This window comes from Amblyomma mixtum, chromosome 9 (assembly GCF_055824585.1).
Source record: "Amblyomma mixtum isolate Tamu chromosome 9, ASM5582458v1, whole genome shotgun sequence".
NCBI classification, from domain to species: Eukaryota; Metazoa; Arthropoda; class Arachnida; order Ixodida; family Ixodidae; genus Amblyomma; species Amblyomma mixtum.
In genome coordinates this window covers 90,699,989-90,715,326 of record NC_143020.1, presented here as the reverse complement: position 1 = coordinate 90,715,326, position 15,338 = coordinate 90,699,989, and the positions used below count along the sequence as shown (strand labels likewise).

The 15,338-nt window shown below is 46.7% G+C and overlaps 1 pseudogene; it reads left to right on the top strand.

Annotated features, from left to right (window-relative positions):
* Positions 1–3,045: 3,045 nt before the first annotated feature.
* LOC149330089 (uncharacterized) lies at positions 3,046–3,648 on the top strand (annotated as a pseudogene).
* The last annotated feature ends 11,690 nt before the right edge of the window (positions 3,649–15,338 follow it).

Below are 15,338 nucleotides of genomic sequence, written 5' to 3'. Positions count from 1 at the left end.
ATGCCTGCATGAAAGCTGAGGTTTCCACTGAGTCAAATGCTTTCTCGTAATCAATGAAGGCTATATATAGGGGTTGGTTATATTCTGCTCCTTTCTCTATCACCTGATTGATAGTGTGAATGTGATGTATTGTCGAGTATCCTTTACGAAATCCTGCCTGATCATTTGGTTGACTAAAGTCCAAGGTTGTCCTGACTCTATTAGCGATTACCTTAGTAAATACCTTGTAGGCAACGGACAATAAGCTAATTGGTCGGTAATTCTTCAAGTCCTTGACGTCTCCTTTCTTATGAATTACGATAATGTTAGCGTTCTTCCAAGCTTCTGGTACTCTCGAGGTAACAAGGCATTGCGTATACAGGGTGGCTAGTTTTTGTAGCACAATCTATCCTCCGTCCTTCAACAAATCTGCTGTTACCTGATCCTCACCAGCTGCTTTTCCTCTTTGCATTGCTCCGAAGGCTTTCTTTACTTCCTCCTTCGTTACTGGTAGGATGTCCCATTGCTGTGCTCGACTGCCTCCCTCAGTAACTTGATGATTAGATTCGCTACTGTATAGATTTTTGTAGAACTCTTCGGCTAATTCAACTATCTTATCCATATTGCTGATGACATTGCCCTGTTTGTCTTTAAGCGCATACATCTGGTTTTTACCTATGCCCAGTTTTCCCCTCACTGATTTTAGGCTACCTCCGTTCCTTAGAGCATGCTCGATTTTCTCCATGTAAAACTTTCTCCATGTCCGCTACCTTGCGCTTATTTATTAACTTCATTTCATTTCATTTTATTACCTTAAAGACCCACGAGGGGTATTATATAAGGGGTGGGTACATATATTTTGGTGAGCAAGTGCCAACACAAAGAAACATGACTGGTAACATTATTAGCAAAGTTGGATGAGCACATGATGACTGCGATTTCGTTGGTAGGCCGTTCCAGTCTGCTGCAGTACGGGAAAAAAATGATGCCGCAAAGGTGGTAGTACGGGCACGAGGTCTGGAAACTTGAAAAGGATGACGAGTGCGATGAGATATGCGGCTGGAAGGACGATGTAGGGTGCGTGGCCTGCTCTGCTATAGCTCTGCTAGTTCTATCCTCTCTGTGGAGTTAGACGTCATCATGCTTTGACGTTTCTTAATCAGATCTTTAGTCTCCTGAGATAGCTTGCTGGTATCCAGACAAACAATCCTGTCAACGAAATATAAAACTTCTTAAAAGGTGCGGGAATTGAGCCCGAAACTTTAAGATTGCGAGGCGTTCATGCCATCCATAGGCTGCAATACAGCTTTGCTTCTTGGCGAACAAAGGTGAACACAGGATATTGGTATCGTTACAAGAGTCGCTTACAACCACGTGAGTCATTATAAAGGTAGATAAAAAATAAAATCAAATGAAATAAAAATATCCCTCTTAGACCACGTAAGCAGTATTAAGTATCTTGAGTAGTTGAAGGAAGCACGCATTGCAAATTAAGATCAATGATGACTTCTTTTCTTGCTGCATATCATTCATCCGTGATAGGAATGATACAGATGTGTGACATTTATTTTTATTGGAGGGGCTATGAAATCAGTACTGCGCATTGTGCATCTGACGGTTAACCAATAATATAATGTTCTTCATGTCCCTAGATGTTTATTACAGCATGTCAGCATGCAAAACTTGCTTACTTCCTTAGAAACTGAAAGCTCGCGCTCTAAGAACCAGCGATGACGACGAAGCACGGGAGTGCTGACTCGTCCTTATCTTCTTCTTACAATGAATTTTTTAAGCGGTATCGCGGTAATTTGGGGCATATAAACAGCCAGGCGTCTTGCTGGCTTATGGCACTTCGCATAGTCATTACAAAATCGATATGGTTAGAGAAAAAATCAAACACTGTGCGAACAGCAGTACTTTTATTTCAGTTTTAGTTACAGCGCAGCTTAGAGTGCTGACCTGCTACAGGAGGGCGCAGGATTTTGATGATTCAATCGATAATATCAGACAACAGAAACAATTCATGCCTTTCAGGAATTTTTACCTGAAAATGACAAACACGGCTGCGAAAAATTGCAAACTACAGATAAGACAAAGCGTCTCAAGCATCTGTTGTTCTTTTTTCTATTATACGTGTGCAGTTATGGTAGTAACATTATACACGAAATATTACAAAGTATAAAGAAAGGAAAGAGCGAGTGGCGACCACAATTGCGCGCCTTCTGTCGTCCTTTGAGTGCCTAGGATGATTGGCGATTCAAAGTTCAGGCTGTGATGCAAGAGCAGCCGAATGTTCTTCGTCCGTTAGATGTTCGTGATCCTGTGCGTTTGCCTTTCACGAATGAAATCATTTCATCCGGTTCACCCACGGTGTTCCGCTGCGACACATGCGGCGACCTGCTCCCTAAAAAAAAGTGGCTTTGGAGGAGCAGCGGCTGAACAAGCATCCGCAGAGGCAGCAACGAAGGCACCGCTGCTCCTCGGGCCCTTTCTCCACCGATAACAACTAAGCCGAGGTTTTACTCTGTATTGCGCTTTGCTTCTGGTTTTTCGTATAAGAAGCCTATAGTAATGGCATTAGACTCAAGCGAACATCAACCAATATTTGGCACTTTTACGCACACGCTATAAACAAATAAACCCACACTACCAAGCGTTTTAAAGCATTTCGATTGCCCAAGCAAGTGGAGGCGTCTGATAACTTAGCCATCCTTTCGTTCGCGAGGGAAACGCGCTGTTAAATCTGATTGCATGTAATCGTGTTCCGCAGTGAAGCTGTAGTGGCTATCGTCTTTCTTCAAAAGGAACAAACGATTAGACCTGTGTTTATACGGCTGGGACGGTTCGCATCGTTACTGAGACGCATCGACCAGCACTAATGGGGAGATCCCAGAAAGAACCGGAAATCGCACTCAGAAAGGAAAGTGCTGAAGTGGTGCCCGGTTGCTACATATAGGGGCACCACTTGTGTAACTGCGCATGGAATCGAATCCGTTCTACCCTTGCCAGATAAGGTACACCATTCCTGCTGTTGACCGCAGCGCTATAGCACAAGCAGCCGACGCCATGATCTTCAGAATCATCCTAGGCATCGTGCTCTTCGTGGGCATCAGTATATCGCTCATCGGGCTGTGCGTGGTGTTCAAGCGCTTGTGCTCGAATGCCAAGGACTACGGCATGATCAACGCTAACTCCAACATCGGCCAACTCAACCCGGTGCTCAACTACAAGGACTGCGACGATGACGTGCGCGGTGGCTCCGGCTCGGCCACATTGTGCCTGGACAACCACGACCTGGGCGTGCCGGAGATCAAGGCGCTCGAGAGTCCGGGCGCCGACCCCAACGAAGACCTAAGCTACATGCCGCTGACGGCGGTGAAGGAGCCGTACTACGCGACGCCCGTAAGCCTGGCCAAGCCGCACGGCGCGCCGCCGGCCTCGATGTCTTCGCAGGACCATGGTACTCTGGCCGCTGCGGCCACATCTTCGTCCTAGATGCCGCCCGAAGTGCACAACGCCGTGAGCCACGTCAACGAGGGCTTCCATGAAGGTCCACCCGAGTCCTCGAGCGGCAGCGGAGGTGTCGCGTTCGGAGCCCGCGATGAAATCACGACGCGGGCGCTGACGGCGAGGAGCGAATTCATCGAACGAAAGACACGTGGCGCGTAATAGTGGGTACGGAAAAAGCGATTTTCATCTCTTTGTGTGGCGATCTTGAAATGCTGTTGCATCATCCGATCGGAGCTCGAGTGACCGGAGGCAACACACACCTGGGCCTATTTTGGCCGTCCTCAGACATGCGGGATTCTCTGTCCTAATTATTTCGTTTTGACCATGCACGACACACCAACAGAAGCTGTTTGCCCTAAATGTATGCGAGTGGTTACGTCACCCAGCCGAGTTATCTCCTTGGCCGAAGCGGTGGCCTTGTGGTAGAGCATCCTCCTCGCATCCGCCTCGCGTTCGAACCCCGATGCCGCCGGGTACCCACCGGCTTTCTAATGGGTACAAAATTTCCCGCGACCAGGTACTCGGCACTAGCGTCGCTGCGCATGGAAGCGAATCAGCGAATAGAGGTTCGTATGTTCGCGTTCCCCTTTGCTGCTAAGTCCAGTGGCTTGCAAAGAACTCGAGCGCCCGACATATTTCGGCGGTTTCTAAGACCAATAGATGCGTGTGACTTATTTTGTAATTTTATCTGATATGTATTGTAAGAGTATGAGAAAACGAGCGAAAAGGACGCATTCACAAAGAGGAGAAGTACACAGGACAACGCTGTGGAGAAGTACACAGGACAACGCTTCCAGCGTTGTACTGTGTACTTCTCCTCCTTGTGAATGCGTCCTTTTCGCTGCTTTTCTCATACTATGCACCAACTGGCCCAACAAGCTACGCTTCTTCAATAGTATTGTAGGAGAAGAGACGATTTTTTAAGCGCTGATCAGGGCTTCATTATCCTGCGTCATGGCAGTGGCCGCTGGGCCAAGTGGCTGCAGTATACGCTCCTTTCGCTCCATATCAACGCTGCTACGCATAGGTTAACGGCCTCGTGTGTTTATGGAGCGGTTCCTCTTCCTCCGCTGAGCCGGCTATGAGGCTGTCTTGCTGAGTGTGCTTCTTCTCCTCATTCTGTTCTCTTTTCCCTTACAGAGGCGATTTGAACAGGCATGCACTGACCCACACTGGCGAGCGGCTTTTCCTGGGCGACCAATGCGGCCGGAAATTCAAAAGGCGAGATCATCTCCTCGTCAGATGCCACTTAAGCAGTGCGGCCATCCTGAGTCGTCACCGCGCACAGCAGCACACTTTATGTGGCACGTCTAGCTCATTTGTTTGTCGTCACTGCGGAAAGGAAAACGCGTCCCGAGGAGAGATCCCACGCCAGCTCGCATGCCGCTCCGGAAGAGGTTCCCGGCACCAGAGCCAAGCGAAGAAGTACGAGAGTGGGAACTGCAGCCTCCGGTAGGCTCTGCAGAGGGCGCACTGTGATATGCGCTTATATGCCATCAAGGATCAGTGACGCCATACACGTGCGCTTGCTCATCGGTTCGACAGAAAAAAAAAAGGAAACGCAACGACCAGCAACGAAGAAGCCAGCGCATGGGAACCTCCGAAAAAAGATAGTGCTAGTTAAAGTGATAGTGAACGAAATAAAATAAAACGCAGCAAACAACGGAGTGAAGCTCTGGTATTTTCTTCGCCGGTATACGTTGGTTGGTTTATTGGAGTTTAACGTCCCAAAGGCAAATCAGGCTATGAGGGACGTCGTAGTGAAGGGCTCCGGAAATTTCGATAACCTGGGGTTCTCTAACGTGCGCTGACATAGCACAGCACACGAGCCTCTAGAATTTCGCCTTTATCGAAATTCGGACGCCTCGGTCGGGATCGAACCCGCGTCTTTCGGGCCAGCAGCCGAGCACCATAGCCACTGAGCCACCACTGTGCGACCTACAGGGAGTAATTCAAGAGGAACAGAAAGCAAGTCGAAGCCCTGCGCTGTTGGAGCTCTTTGCCGCCTATATGTATGACGCATGTACAGGCCTGAGGTAAAATGGGTAGACGACAAAAACGGTGCCAGTATCACTGACAGCACATTGTGACAGAGCGGGCAGAGCGCTGTCCAGACGAATGCGCAGTGCACCCTGCATTATATGCTGACCTAATCGCACACGCGTTGCTCTCGCGCGAGGCTTTTTCGAGAATTAAGACACAAGGAACCGCGCCTCTCACTTCCGCTGTGGTAGGCTTCGTGGGCGAGCGAGTCAGCGGGAGAGCGAGCCGTTTTATCAGTATTCTTCTATTGCAAATCGCTAGCGCTAGACGCTTCTGCACGCATATCCAGCTGGTGGTTCTGCGCGACTAATCCCTGAAAATCTGGTGTGGCATAAAATGTTCCAGTGGTATGCCACTTCGCTAACTACAGCTGTGTAGTACCAACTGTTTAATTTATATTTAGTGAGTAGCATTGTCACTCGGGAAAAACTTCAGTCAAACGGAAGCGATAGGTTGCTTAAGACATCATGCAGAACCTATGGCCAAAGAGGTGCCACTTTAGCAACTTCCGGTAGAGACTGACTAACCAAGCAACTCGCGGGCGGAATTAGCCTGCGGTTACTGAAATCAAGACCGGTTTCTGGCGGGTTATCTGTTGTTTCGTAGACGGCTTTTTCTCGGCTGATTTGCTAGAATCTGCGCTCCCGTGATAGCCATATGGTAAAGATACTGAACGCACAACGGGGATCTTTTGTATAGGCGGCCATAAATCAGTTAAGGTACGTTTTACGGAGCCGGTGGAAGAAAGTGGAATCGGATGCTGTTTAGAGCGCGCTAAAGCACATCCGTGCACCTCTGATCAGTGGCAAATGTTATACCAATTCCGCGGAGAAACATTAAAAAGGCGAGGGCTCTCATTTTTCCTACTCCCTTTAAAATGTGATTTCTGTGTGCCAGACATAACCGCGGACAACGACAAGAGCTGGAAGTGCAGCATGAGATATTTCAAGCGCGTTTCACTCCGCAATAATTACAGGACCTCTTGGCGAAACATTTTCTCTGGTAGTGTATTCGGCAGCGCAAGACTGCCACCTTCTGCTCCTACAGAGAACTACCGAGCTGGCGTACGGGACACTGTAGAACGTCCCGCCACTGACTGTAGACCTCAAAATCAGTTTCTTTTTATAAAGAAAAATATATTCCCAGTTGTTGTGATAACAAAGTCGCGAGGTGAATTGATTCTTATAAAGCAAAGTATCCCCTGTGATAGTTAGCCGTGACACACATGTTTCGCTTCTGTGCTTATGGCCTCTCTTTATCGCCGTCGGTACGCGCCCTTATCACTTCCGTTGGAAGTGAAAGTATTCTTACCTCGACAGCTCTTTACTGGCTGTAAAGTGAACGCTGTCGAGAGGGACTTTTTTTTCTCATCTCCCGCGAACACCGTGCATGCTTGTTGCTATGGTTGCCGCACTGTTTCTTCTGCAGTTTGACGCCGCAAGTAAAGTCAGTAACTAGCTTTTGCTCCCCATCAGCCTTTTGCCAGCCGTCAACATGTGCATCTGTGTGGTAACATAGCCACGTGCCAATTTCCGCCTGATTATTAAATCCATTTATTTTTGGCAATGTCTGCATATTTCTGAGACAAAAAGAGAAGCAATTTCATGCATATCAACTTCGAATATTCTAGAGCCTATATCAGTGAGAAAGCTATGAAAAAGAGATTGAAAGTGATGTTGTTCGTGATGTTAAGTATGTTAAAGCCCTGGGAACTCAGTCAAAACGTCTGTTTTGTTATTTAACATCAATGGTTAATTTATTTGTTGGTATGTCCTAAACAGACATTTAGAATATGACAGATGCGTACTGTATATCTATAATTTTGAAGTGCGCACGAAATCAACAGTGCGCATTGGGCTTGTGTTAGTTAAACAAGAATATAATAATCTTTATGTCCCAGAGGCTTAGTAGCGAAATGTCTGTTTCCAATCGTGCCTACTTCCTTGACAACTAAGGTCAAAACATCGTGAGCGCTTTTAATCGGTATGCTGATAATATGGACCCTTTCAAAACACTTCCGTCATGTTTCCGTAAACCGCATGACCTAGTCATTACAAAAGTAATACAAAAAGGGAGTAATTACTCATTGACGTCCACCCAAGCGCAGCCATACGGCTACAAAGGAAAGCTATACAGCTTTCTCAGAAACATCGCAGTTAAAGAAAAATTCGTCCTGGTCCGCGATTCGAACCCGGGACAACCGCTTCACCGGAGCAGTCGTTCTACCAATTGAACTAACCGGGACTTTTTTTTCTTCTTCAACATGGTATTTATTACAGTGATGTAATGTTCTATGTACATGAACTATATACTAGCCATTACGAAAACAGTGTTAAACAATGCATATTGAAAAGACCATGCACTAGAAAAGGGGCAATGCAGAGCACATCACTAATAGTGAGTGCCACTCCGGTTCGTACTCAGTCTGGGCATACACGTCTCTAAGATGAACAACCATTCGACTGACGTGATCCTTTGTAGACACAACAGGTTCACAGTGTCTATCCATCATGCGGGTTTTCCAGAGGCTGTGCAGTCCAATCAGAAAGAACATGTCCAGGGGTTCATCACCAAATGGCAGCGCAGTGAGATAGCGAACAGAATGTGGAGTCAGATGAATTCTTTTTTTCAATGAGCGTTGCAGGATATCCCAGAAGAGTACTGCATCTTTGCAACTGATGAAACAACGCCCAATTGTTTCTGGTTCATCACAAAGGCGGCAATTAACGGTAGACACAAAAATGCCCTTTTTCTCTAACCAAGTTCTAACGGGCAACGTACCGGTGTGTAAATTAAAGAAAAAGGTCTTTGTACACGGCGAGACTGGCAACTTACGTACTCTTTTTAGTACGTCATGCCCCGGTAAACCAAAATACAGAGAGCGGTACATCGGCAGAGGGAAGAGCATATTAATCAAATCCTTATACAACTTTTTCCTCGACACTAAAAAAGGGAACTCAGGAGAAAAACGAACAAGTAGGACACGGACAGCCAAATACACCTCTTCCATTATGCCCCACAAACACGGACGGTCACAAACATTGGAAGACACAATGAGGTTGGGTAAAACATGAACTAAAATTTGTTTGCAGGAATGAACGTACTATTGGGTGTGTGGTGTCACGGAAAAACATGAAACGTGACACTATCTGTCGGACATACAGGTGAACTAGACCAAGGCCGCCAGCGCTTACAGGCCGAAAAAGGTTATCACGCCTCATGGATTCAAAAGACGAATCCCACACAAAAGTAGCGAAAACGCTGTGAAAACGCTGGATAGGAAGTCTTGCGCAATGAATAATTTGCAGTACATAATATATTTTAGTGGCGAGAAACAGATTACAGGCGGTCGCCCTGCCAAAAATTGAGAGGCCATGGGGGACAAAAGTTTGAGCATAGCGCTGAAGAGTTGACACGCGGTATTTCCAATAATGTGCGCTATGCTTATAGGCACTCAAAGGGACGCCAAGGTACTTTAGTGGCCTGCATGTCCATGTTATACCAGCATATTCAGTAGGGGTCGAACCCCAGCTACCAAACCACAGACCGCAACTCTTAGAGCGATTAATCCGACTTCCTGACACCGAACCAAAGTCCTCCGTTAAACGAATAACCTCATCGATGCGTGGCTTACCAGTACAAAAAAACGCAAGGTCATCTGCATAAGCCAATACGTTCAGTTCGTGGCCCATTATTCGGAAACCATTGACAGCTCTACTGTTTATAACACTTATGCAAAGTGGCTCCAAGTATAATGCGAACAGGAGCGGATACAGTGGGCACCCTTGTTTCACCGAAGAATGAATTGGGACTGGTTGCGAGAGACAGCCATCAACAATCAAGCGCGTGGTACATGACTTGTAACAAAGCCGTATGCCAGTAGAAAGTATTGAACCGAGATTGACGTGATTTAAAAGTGCAAAAAGAAATGAATGGCACACTCGATCATATGCATTTTCCAGGTCAATTTGCAGCATTGCTACTTGTTCTTGAGCGTCACTGCAATACTGCAACACCGTACGCGCTACATGTAGGTTAGATTGTTTTGATCGTCCCCGCAAGCCACATGTTTGATCAGGCCAAATCAAAGTAGACATTGCAAGCTGCAGCCGATTTGACAGTACTTTAGCAAAAATCTTATAATCTACATTAGAAAGCGTGATTGGTCTGTAGCCATCTACAAATCGAAGTTTTTTCTTATCCTCGGTTTTTGGTATAAAGACAATATGACTTTTCGTAAATGACTGAGGCAGAAATTCAACATCAATACTTGTCTCAAAAATTTGGAGCAGGACAGGGGCTAGAACGGATTTAAAGGCCTTATAAAATTCTCCTGAGATGCCGTCAGGCCCCGGGGTGGCAAGTTTATGGTAGGGCGAGAGCAAATTGATCAATAACTCGAAGTGGGAACAGTGTTGACCAAATGTCTTTAGGAGAATCCCCCAAGGTGGAGATTCCCTTGGGGGATTCCCCTAAAAACATTTGGTTGATAAAAGTAATACGTAGGAATAAGCAAGCAGTATCTTTTTTTCAATTGTATTTTGTTTACACTGCACCTTGAAGCGCCGAGCCCGTACAGCAGTGCCGGCTACTTGACAATGTAATCGATAATACAATATCAAACAACACAAAATCTTTATGAAGGAAAAAGATTTATTGAACTCAAAGTGACAAACACGAAAACGATGAAGAGCAAACCACACACATGGCGAAGTACGTCGACCGTACACCATTCTTTTTTTCGGGTTTACGTGCGCAGTTGTGATAGTAAATGATAGAAGCAATATTACAAAGTATAAAAAGTGCAAAGAGGAAGTCGCAGATACAGTTGCGCCTTTTCGTGCAGAAATATGCTGTGCCAGTGATGACTGATGATTAACAGTGCCGGCTGCGATAGGAGAGTTAAAATTATTTGTTTGGAAGATGTTAATTTTCAGCTCCGTTCGCCATCCGAGGATGGAAACAACTCACCCACTTCACCGATTGTGTTCGCCTGTGGCACATGCAACGAATTGTCCTTTGGGAAAGATCGCCTCAAAGAGCACCGGGAGAGCGAGAATCAGCCTAGTCCGCGCGGAAGGTGCCGCTGCGCCTTATCTACTTACTCCAGCGATCGCAATTAAGCCGAGGATTGACTCTGCGATAAGCTTTGGTATTCATTTTTCGCATAGATCGCCAACAGTGGTGGCTTTAGAATGAAGCGGACATCGGCCAATGTTTGGCGCTCTTTGACCAAACGACTTCATATAAATACATCGTTTCCAAGCACTTCGCTTCTCTACGCAAAAAATTCGCAGTGGCTTAGCTTGGTTAAGCCCGGTAATTGCGAAAGCACTATCCGTACCTACGCCATGCATGGTTCAGCTGGTAGTGCAGCTGGTGGTGGTCCTTGTGGTTAGACTTGTGGTGATGCATCGGTTATCCAATCCAATCCAATGTAATATAATCTAATTCAATCCAATCCAATAATGTCCAATCCAGTCCAATCCAATCCAGTCTAATCTAATCTAATCGAATCTAATCCAATTTAATGCAATCAAGATCAAATCAAGGTCAATGGTGGTCACCGCCGCGGCACGGCAAAGACGTGAAAGTGCAAGTAGTATTGCTTTCGCAATAAAAAAAGGAGTGCAATAACTTAGTCTGCTGTTCATTCAAGAGGCAAATGTGCAATTACAACAGATTGCATGTCGCCGCACCCTGTGGGGAAGCTGTAGTGCCTTATGACCTTCTTCAGAAGGAAGAAGTGTTTGACGCAGTGTTTAAACGGATGCGACGGTTTGCGCTGTTACGGAGGCATCAAGTCATTCGGGTAGGAATATCCGACGTGAAATCAGAAATCGCTGAGTCCAGAAGCGGAAGTTGTGTAGACGCGCCTTTAGTTGCAGGTGCGACACCGAGGGGCACCATTACAGTCGCTGCGCATGGACGCGAGTAAACAAATTCTTTGATTAGAGTGTTCACATCTTCGCATTCTCTATCGCTGCCAACTCCCAATGCCTGGCAAAGATCTTTCGCCGGCAACCTATTTCTCCTTTTTCCGAGCACCTACACATGCTTGTTTCTTCTTAAGTTATTGTTCTCTCAGATATAATGGAAAGAAAAAATGCGCAGTGGCTTAGCTCTGGTTAAGCCTGGATGCACAAGCGAAAAGCTGCATTTATGCTTTGTTTGACGTCATGGCTTTCGCAGTTCGCGCACAAGGCACTGGGAGCACCACGATAGCGGTGTAGATTTTGAACCAACTCCCTGGCTATCACTTCTGGGTCTTCTTTTCTTCCTTGCATGGCGAATGTCTGCGCCTCTTCTACGGCCGCCGCCGCCGCTCACGCGTTACCGCAACGCCTTGCGAAAGAACCTTCTCTTGGGACTGCGGAGGAGACCGCGCGGCAGCGGCGAAAGGTAAACCGGTGGAGAGGAGGCAAAGGGCGCGCCAAGGCGGTGCCCAGGGGTGGCCCACGCGAAGCGCGGTGTTGACGAGTCCAGTGAAGCTTTTCGCTTCAAAATTGCCGATCAAAGCTTTTTATGCTCCCTCGTCGAAGTGGCCGCAGTTCCAACTGGCTGCAATCCGCTTCTTTCGCAGCCCTGTAAACGCTGCTAAGTGCAACTGAATGGCCGCATGTGGCGTTTGTGTAATGCAATGGTTATTTCCCTCGTCTGACCCGGCTATCAGGCAGTCTCGCTTAGTGTGCCACACCTCGTCATTCTGTTTTCTTTTCCCTCACACAGGCGATTTCAACGGACATAAACGGACGCACTCGAGCAAGCGGGCTTTTCTGTGCCAAGAATGTGGTAAAAGGTCCACACAGCGGACTCATCTCTTCGACCACCAGCTGGTACACTCAGGGCAGGAGCCGTTGAAGTGCGTCGACTGCGGGCTACGCTTCAACCCAGCTTGGAGCCAGACCCGTCACTGCACAGTTCAGCACGGCGGCAAGCCTAGGTCATTTGTCCTCATTGTGGAAGGAAGGACTGCCTTGACAAACACCTGCAGACGCACGTGCAGGAGAGACCCTAGAGACCCCAGAGTCTGAGGGTTGCATACCCCTCCGGAAGAGATTCCCGCACCACAACCAAGCGAACAAGCGAACAAGCACTAAAGAAGTGCCAAGGTATAAGTACCTTGGCATTGTTCTAAACTCGCAACTAAAATGGAATGACCATATAGACCACATTAAATCCTCAGCTTTACGTAAACATGGTTTTCTTCGCCATAAACTTAAGGACGCACCTAGCAAATGCAAACTATTAGCCTACAATACTCTTATAAAAGCAAAACTCGAATATGCCGCCATCGTTTGGGACCCACATGGAAAAAAAGACATAAGGGAATTAGAAAAAATACAGAGGCGCGCAGTACGTTTTATATTTAATAAGTACAACAGAACTGATTCCCCATCCTCGTTAATGTCAGCAAATAATATTAAACTTCTTCACGTCAGACGCAAGATAGCCCGTCTATCTTTCCTTCACCAACTAATCCACAGAAAACTAGGCATCTCTCCAGCCCCCTATGTGCACTTTTCTGAAACGCGTAGAACTCGACGTCATCATAATCACACTTTAGGACCATACTTCGCGCATACTAACGCTTTTAAATTTTCTTTTTTCCCGAAAACTATTGACGAATGGAACGCCCTGCCTCTACAAGTGAAATCGGCTGTTGATTTTGACAACGCACTTTGTGAGCTATTTTAGATTGTATATGTGCTACACTGTTGTGTGAATGTGTTTTTCTGCCCTCCCTGCCTGGACCCAAATGAGGGTCTGCAGTATATGAAAATAATATTAAATAAACAGTGGGAAGTGCAGCCGCCGGTAGACTCTGTACTGGACGGACTGTGAGATGAGCTCATGTAGCTTCACTTATCTGTGACACCATGCGCGTGGGCTTTCACCACGGCTCCGGAAAAAAATCCCTACCCCCAATGCAGCGATTAGCAAAGAAGCAGATGCAAAGGCCCGTTCACATTTGCCAAAAAATCCGGCGAGTTAAGCGGATTCGGCCGCTTTTGACGCCGAGCGATGCAAAAAGCGGCGCGGCGAGGACGATCGGGCTGGGCCAACCCAATTCCGCCGCGCGGCGACAAACATGGCGGCGCCCTTCGAAGCAGGACCCCCAGCTTCGGATTTAATTCTCGTTGTTTCTGCCTTTATCACTGCGTTCACTGGCCACAAACCCGGCACAGGTCTTTCGCTTCCTCTCAGCTCGCCTCCAAGAAAACGTATAAGTGATAAACTTGCTTTCTTTTTTTATTCAGAAGGACGATTCCGCCACTTCAAGGCTTAACAGCAGTGTCATTTTGTTGACAGTAATGGTTCCCACCCTGACAATCAGATGGCGCCATTACACGCTCAGTTTATTTTTTCGTCTGTGCTAGCATACGCTGAACTAAAAGTGAGAATGTGCCTGCGTTTAACTTACGTAAGCATGCATACGCTTATGGTACGTAGACAGCGAAAATTTATGCTCTTTTCGCACTATATCTGTGTATACCGCTAGCAGCGACGCGGTGTGGAAAAGCGAGAAACAGCAGCGGCGCGGCGGATCCGCCTCGCCCGCGTGTGAACAAGTGAGAACAGGTCCTTGTTTTTGCGGCGAGTCAATTCGCTTCGCTCGCCGGATTTTTGGGCAAGTGTGAACGTGCCCTAAGGTCACCCACGAAAACGGCAGTGCGGGAATGCGTTGGTTTCAAAGCCGACATGGACGAAATAAAGAAAAGCCTACGACAAACAGCGAGGGGAAGGCCTGGTATTGTTTTCACAGGTACGGGGGAGTAATTTATTAGAACAGACGTATTTCAGAACAGACACAAATTGCAATCCTTGGCTAATAATCTTCCCGCTTTTCTCAGCAAATAGAAATACACTGTTGGAAGTTAGTCCAAAGCAATTGAGAACCTACTTCGTGCAAATATAATTTATCCATACATATGTTCTTACTTTAAATATTACACTCGCATTTAAGAACTGTCTGCCTTGTTGAGCGTTTTCCACTGATTTTATTCTTGATCATCTTTTTGTTCTGTTTTCATATCGTGATACAGTGACGTATGCATTGTATAACGCTTTTGGATGTCATGTTAATGCACTTCTGGAATTTGCTGTTTGCTCCTGCTATGTTGTCTACTGGTTTCCTGGCCCTTTGTCAATCTGTTTGTACAGCTTTTAGACCAGGCGACCACCCACTTGTTAGAAAATAAATTTGATTTGATTTGATTTCAATTGCAGACGAGCTGAAAACAAGTCAAAGCCCTGCGCCGTCGGAGCACTCAGCCGCTCTAGCATATGACGGATGTACAGGCGTGAGGAAAATTTCACCGACCACGGAAACAGTGCCAGATCTGCTTCAAAGCACACATTAATGGAGGGTGCATGTTTTGGGGATAAGCGCCCATTACCCCCGCCATAATATGGTGGCCAGTTTACCCGAGCATTTCCCTCGTTCACGGCTATTTCGAGAAGTGAGCCGCCATGAACCTCTTCACTTTAGAGATTGCTGGCTTTGTGGGCGAGCGAGTAAGTTAGCGCGCCCGAGCTGTTTAATCAGCACATCTCTATTAAGGTGAAAGCCTTTCTTTGCTCAAGTGTGGCATGGACGGATTTTGTAGGCAAAGGCTGTCCGCAAGAGTGTCCCACTTGTATGATAATTAAATTAATAAGAAAAGGTGTTGGGGTCTAAGTGATAATCATATCCAGTCGCCGGCGTCCGAGACGGGGACGCTGCTACTCCGTCACGACACATTAATTTTTCCTGCATGGTATTCAATATACTTTAGGTTATGCGAGTTTCTGCCGGGACACTT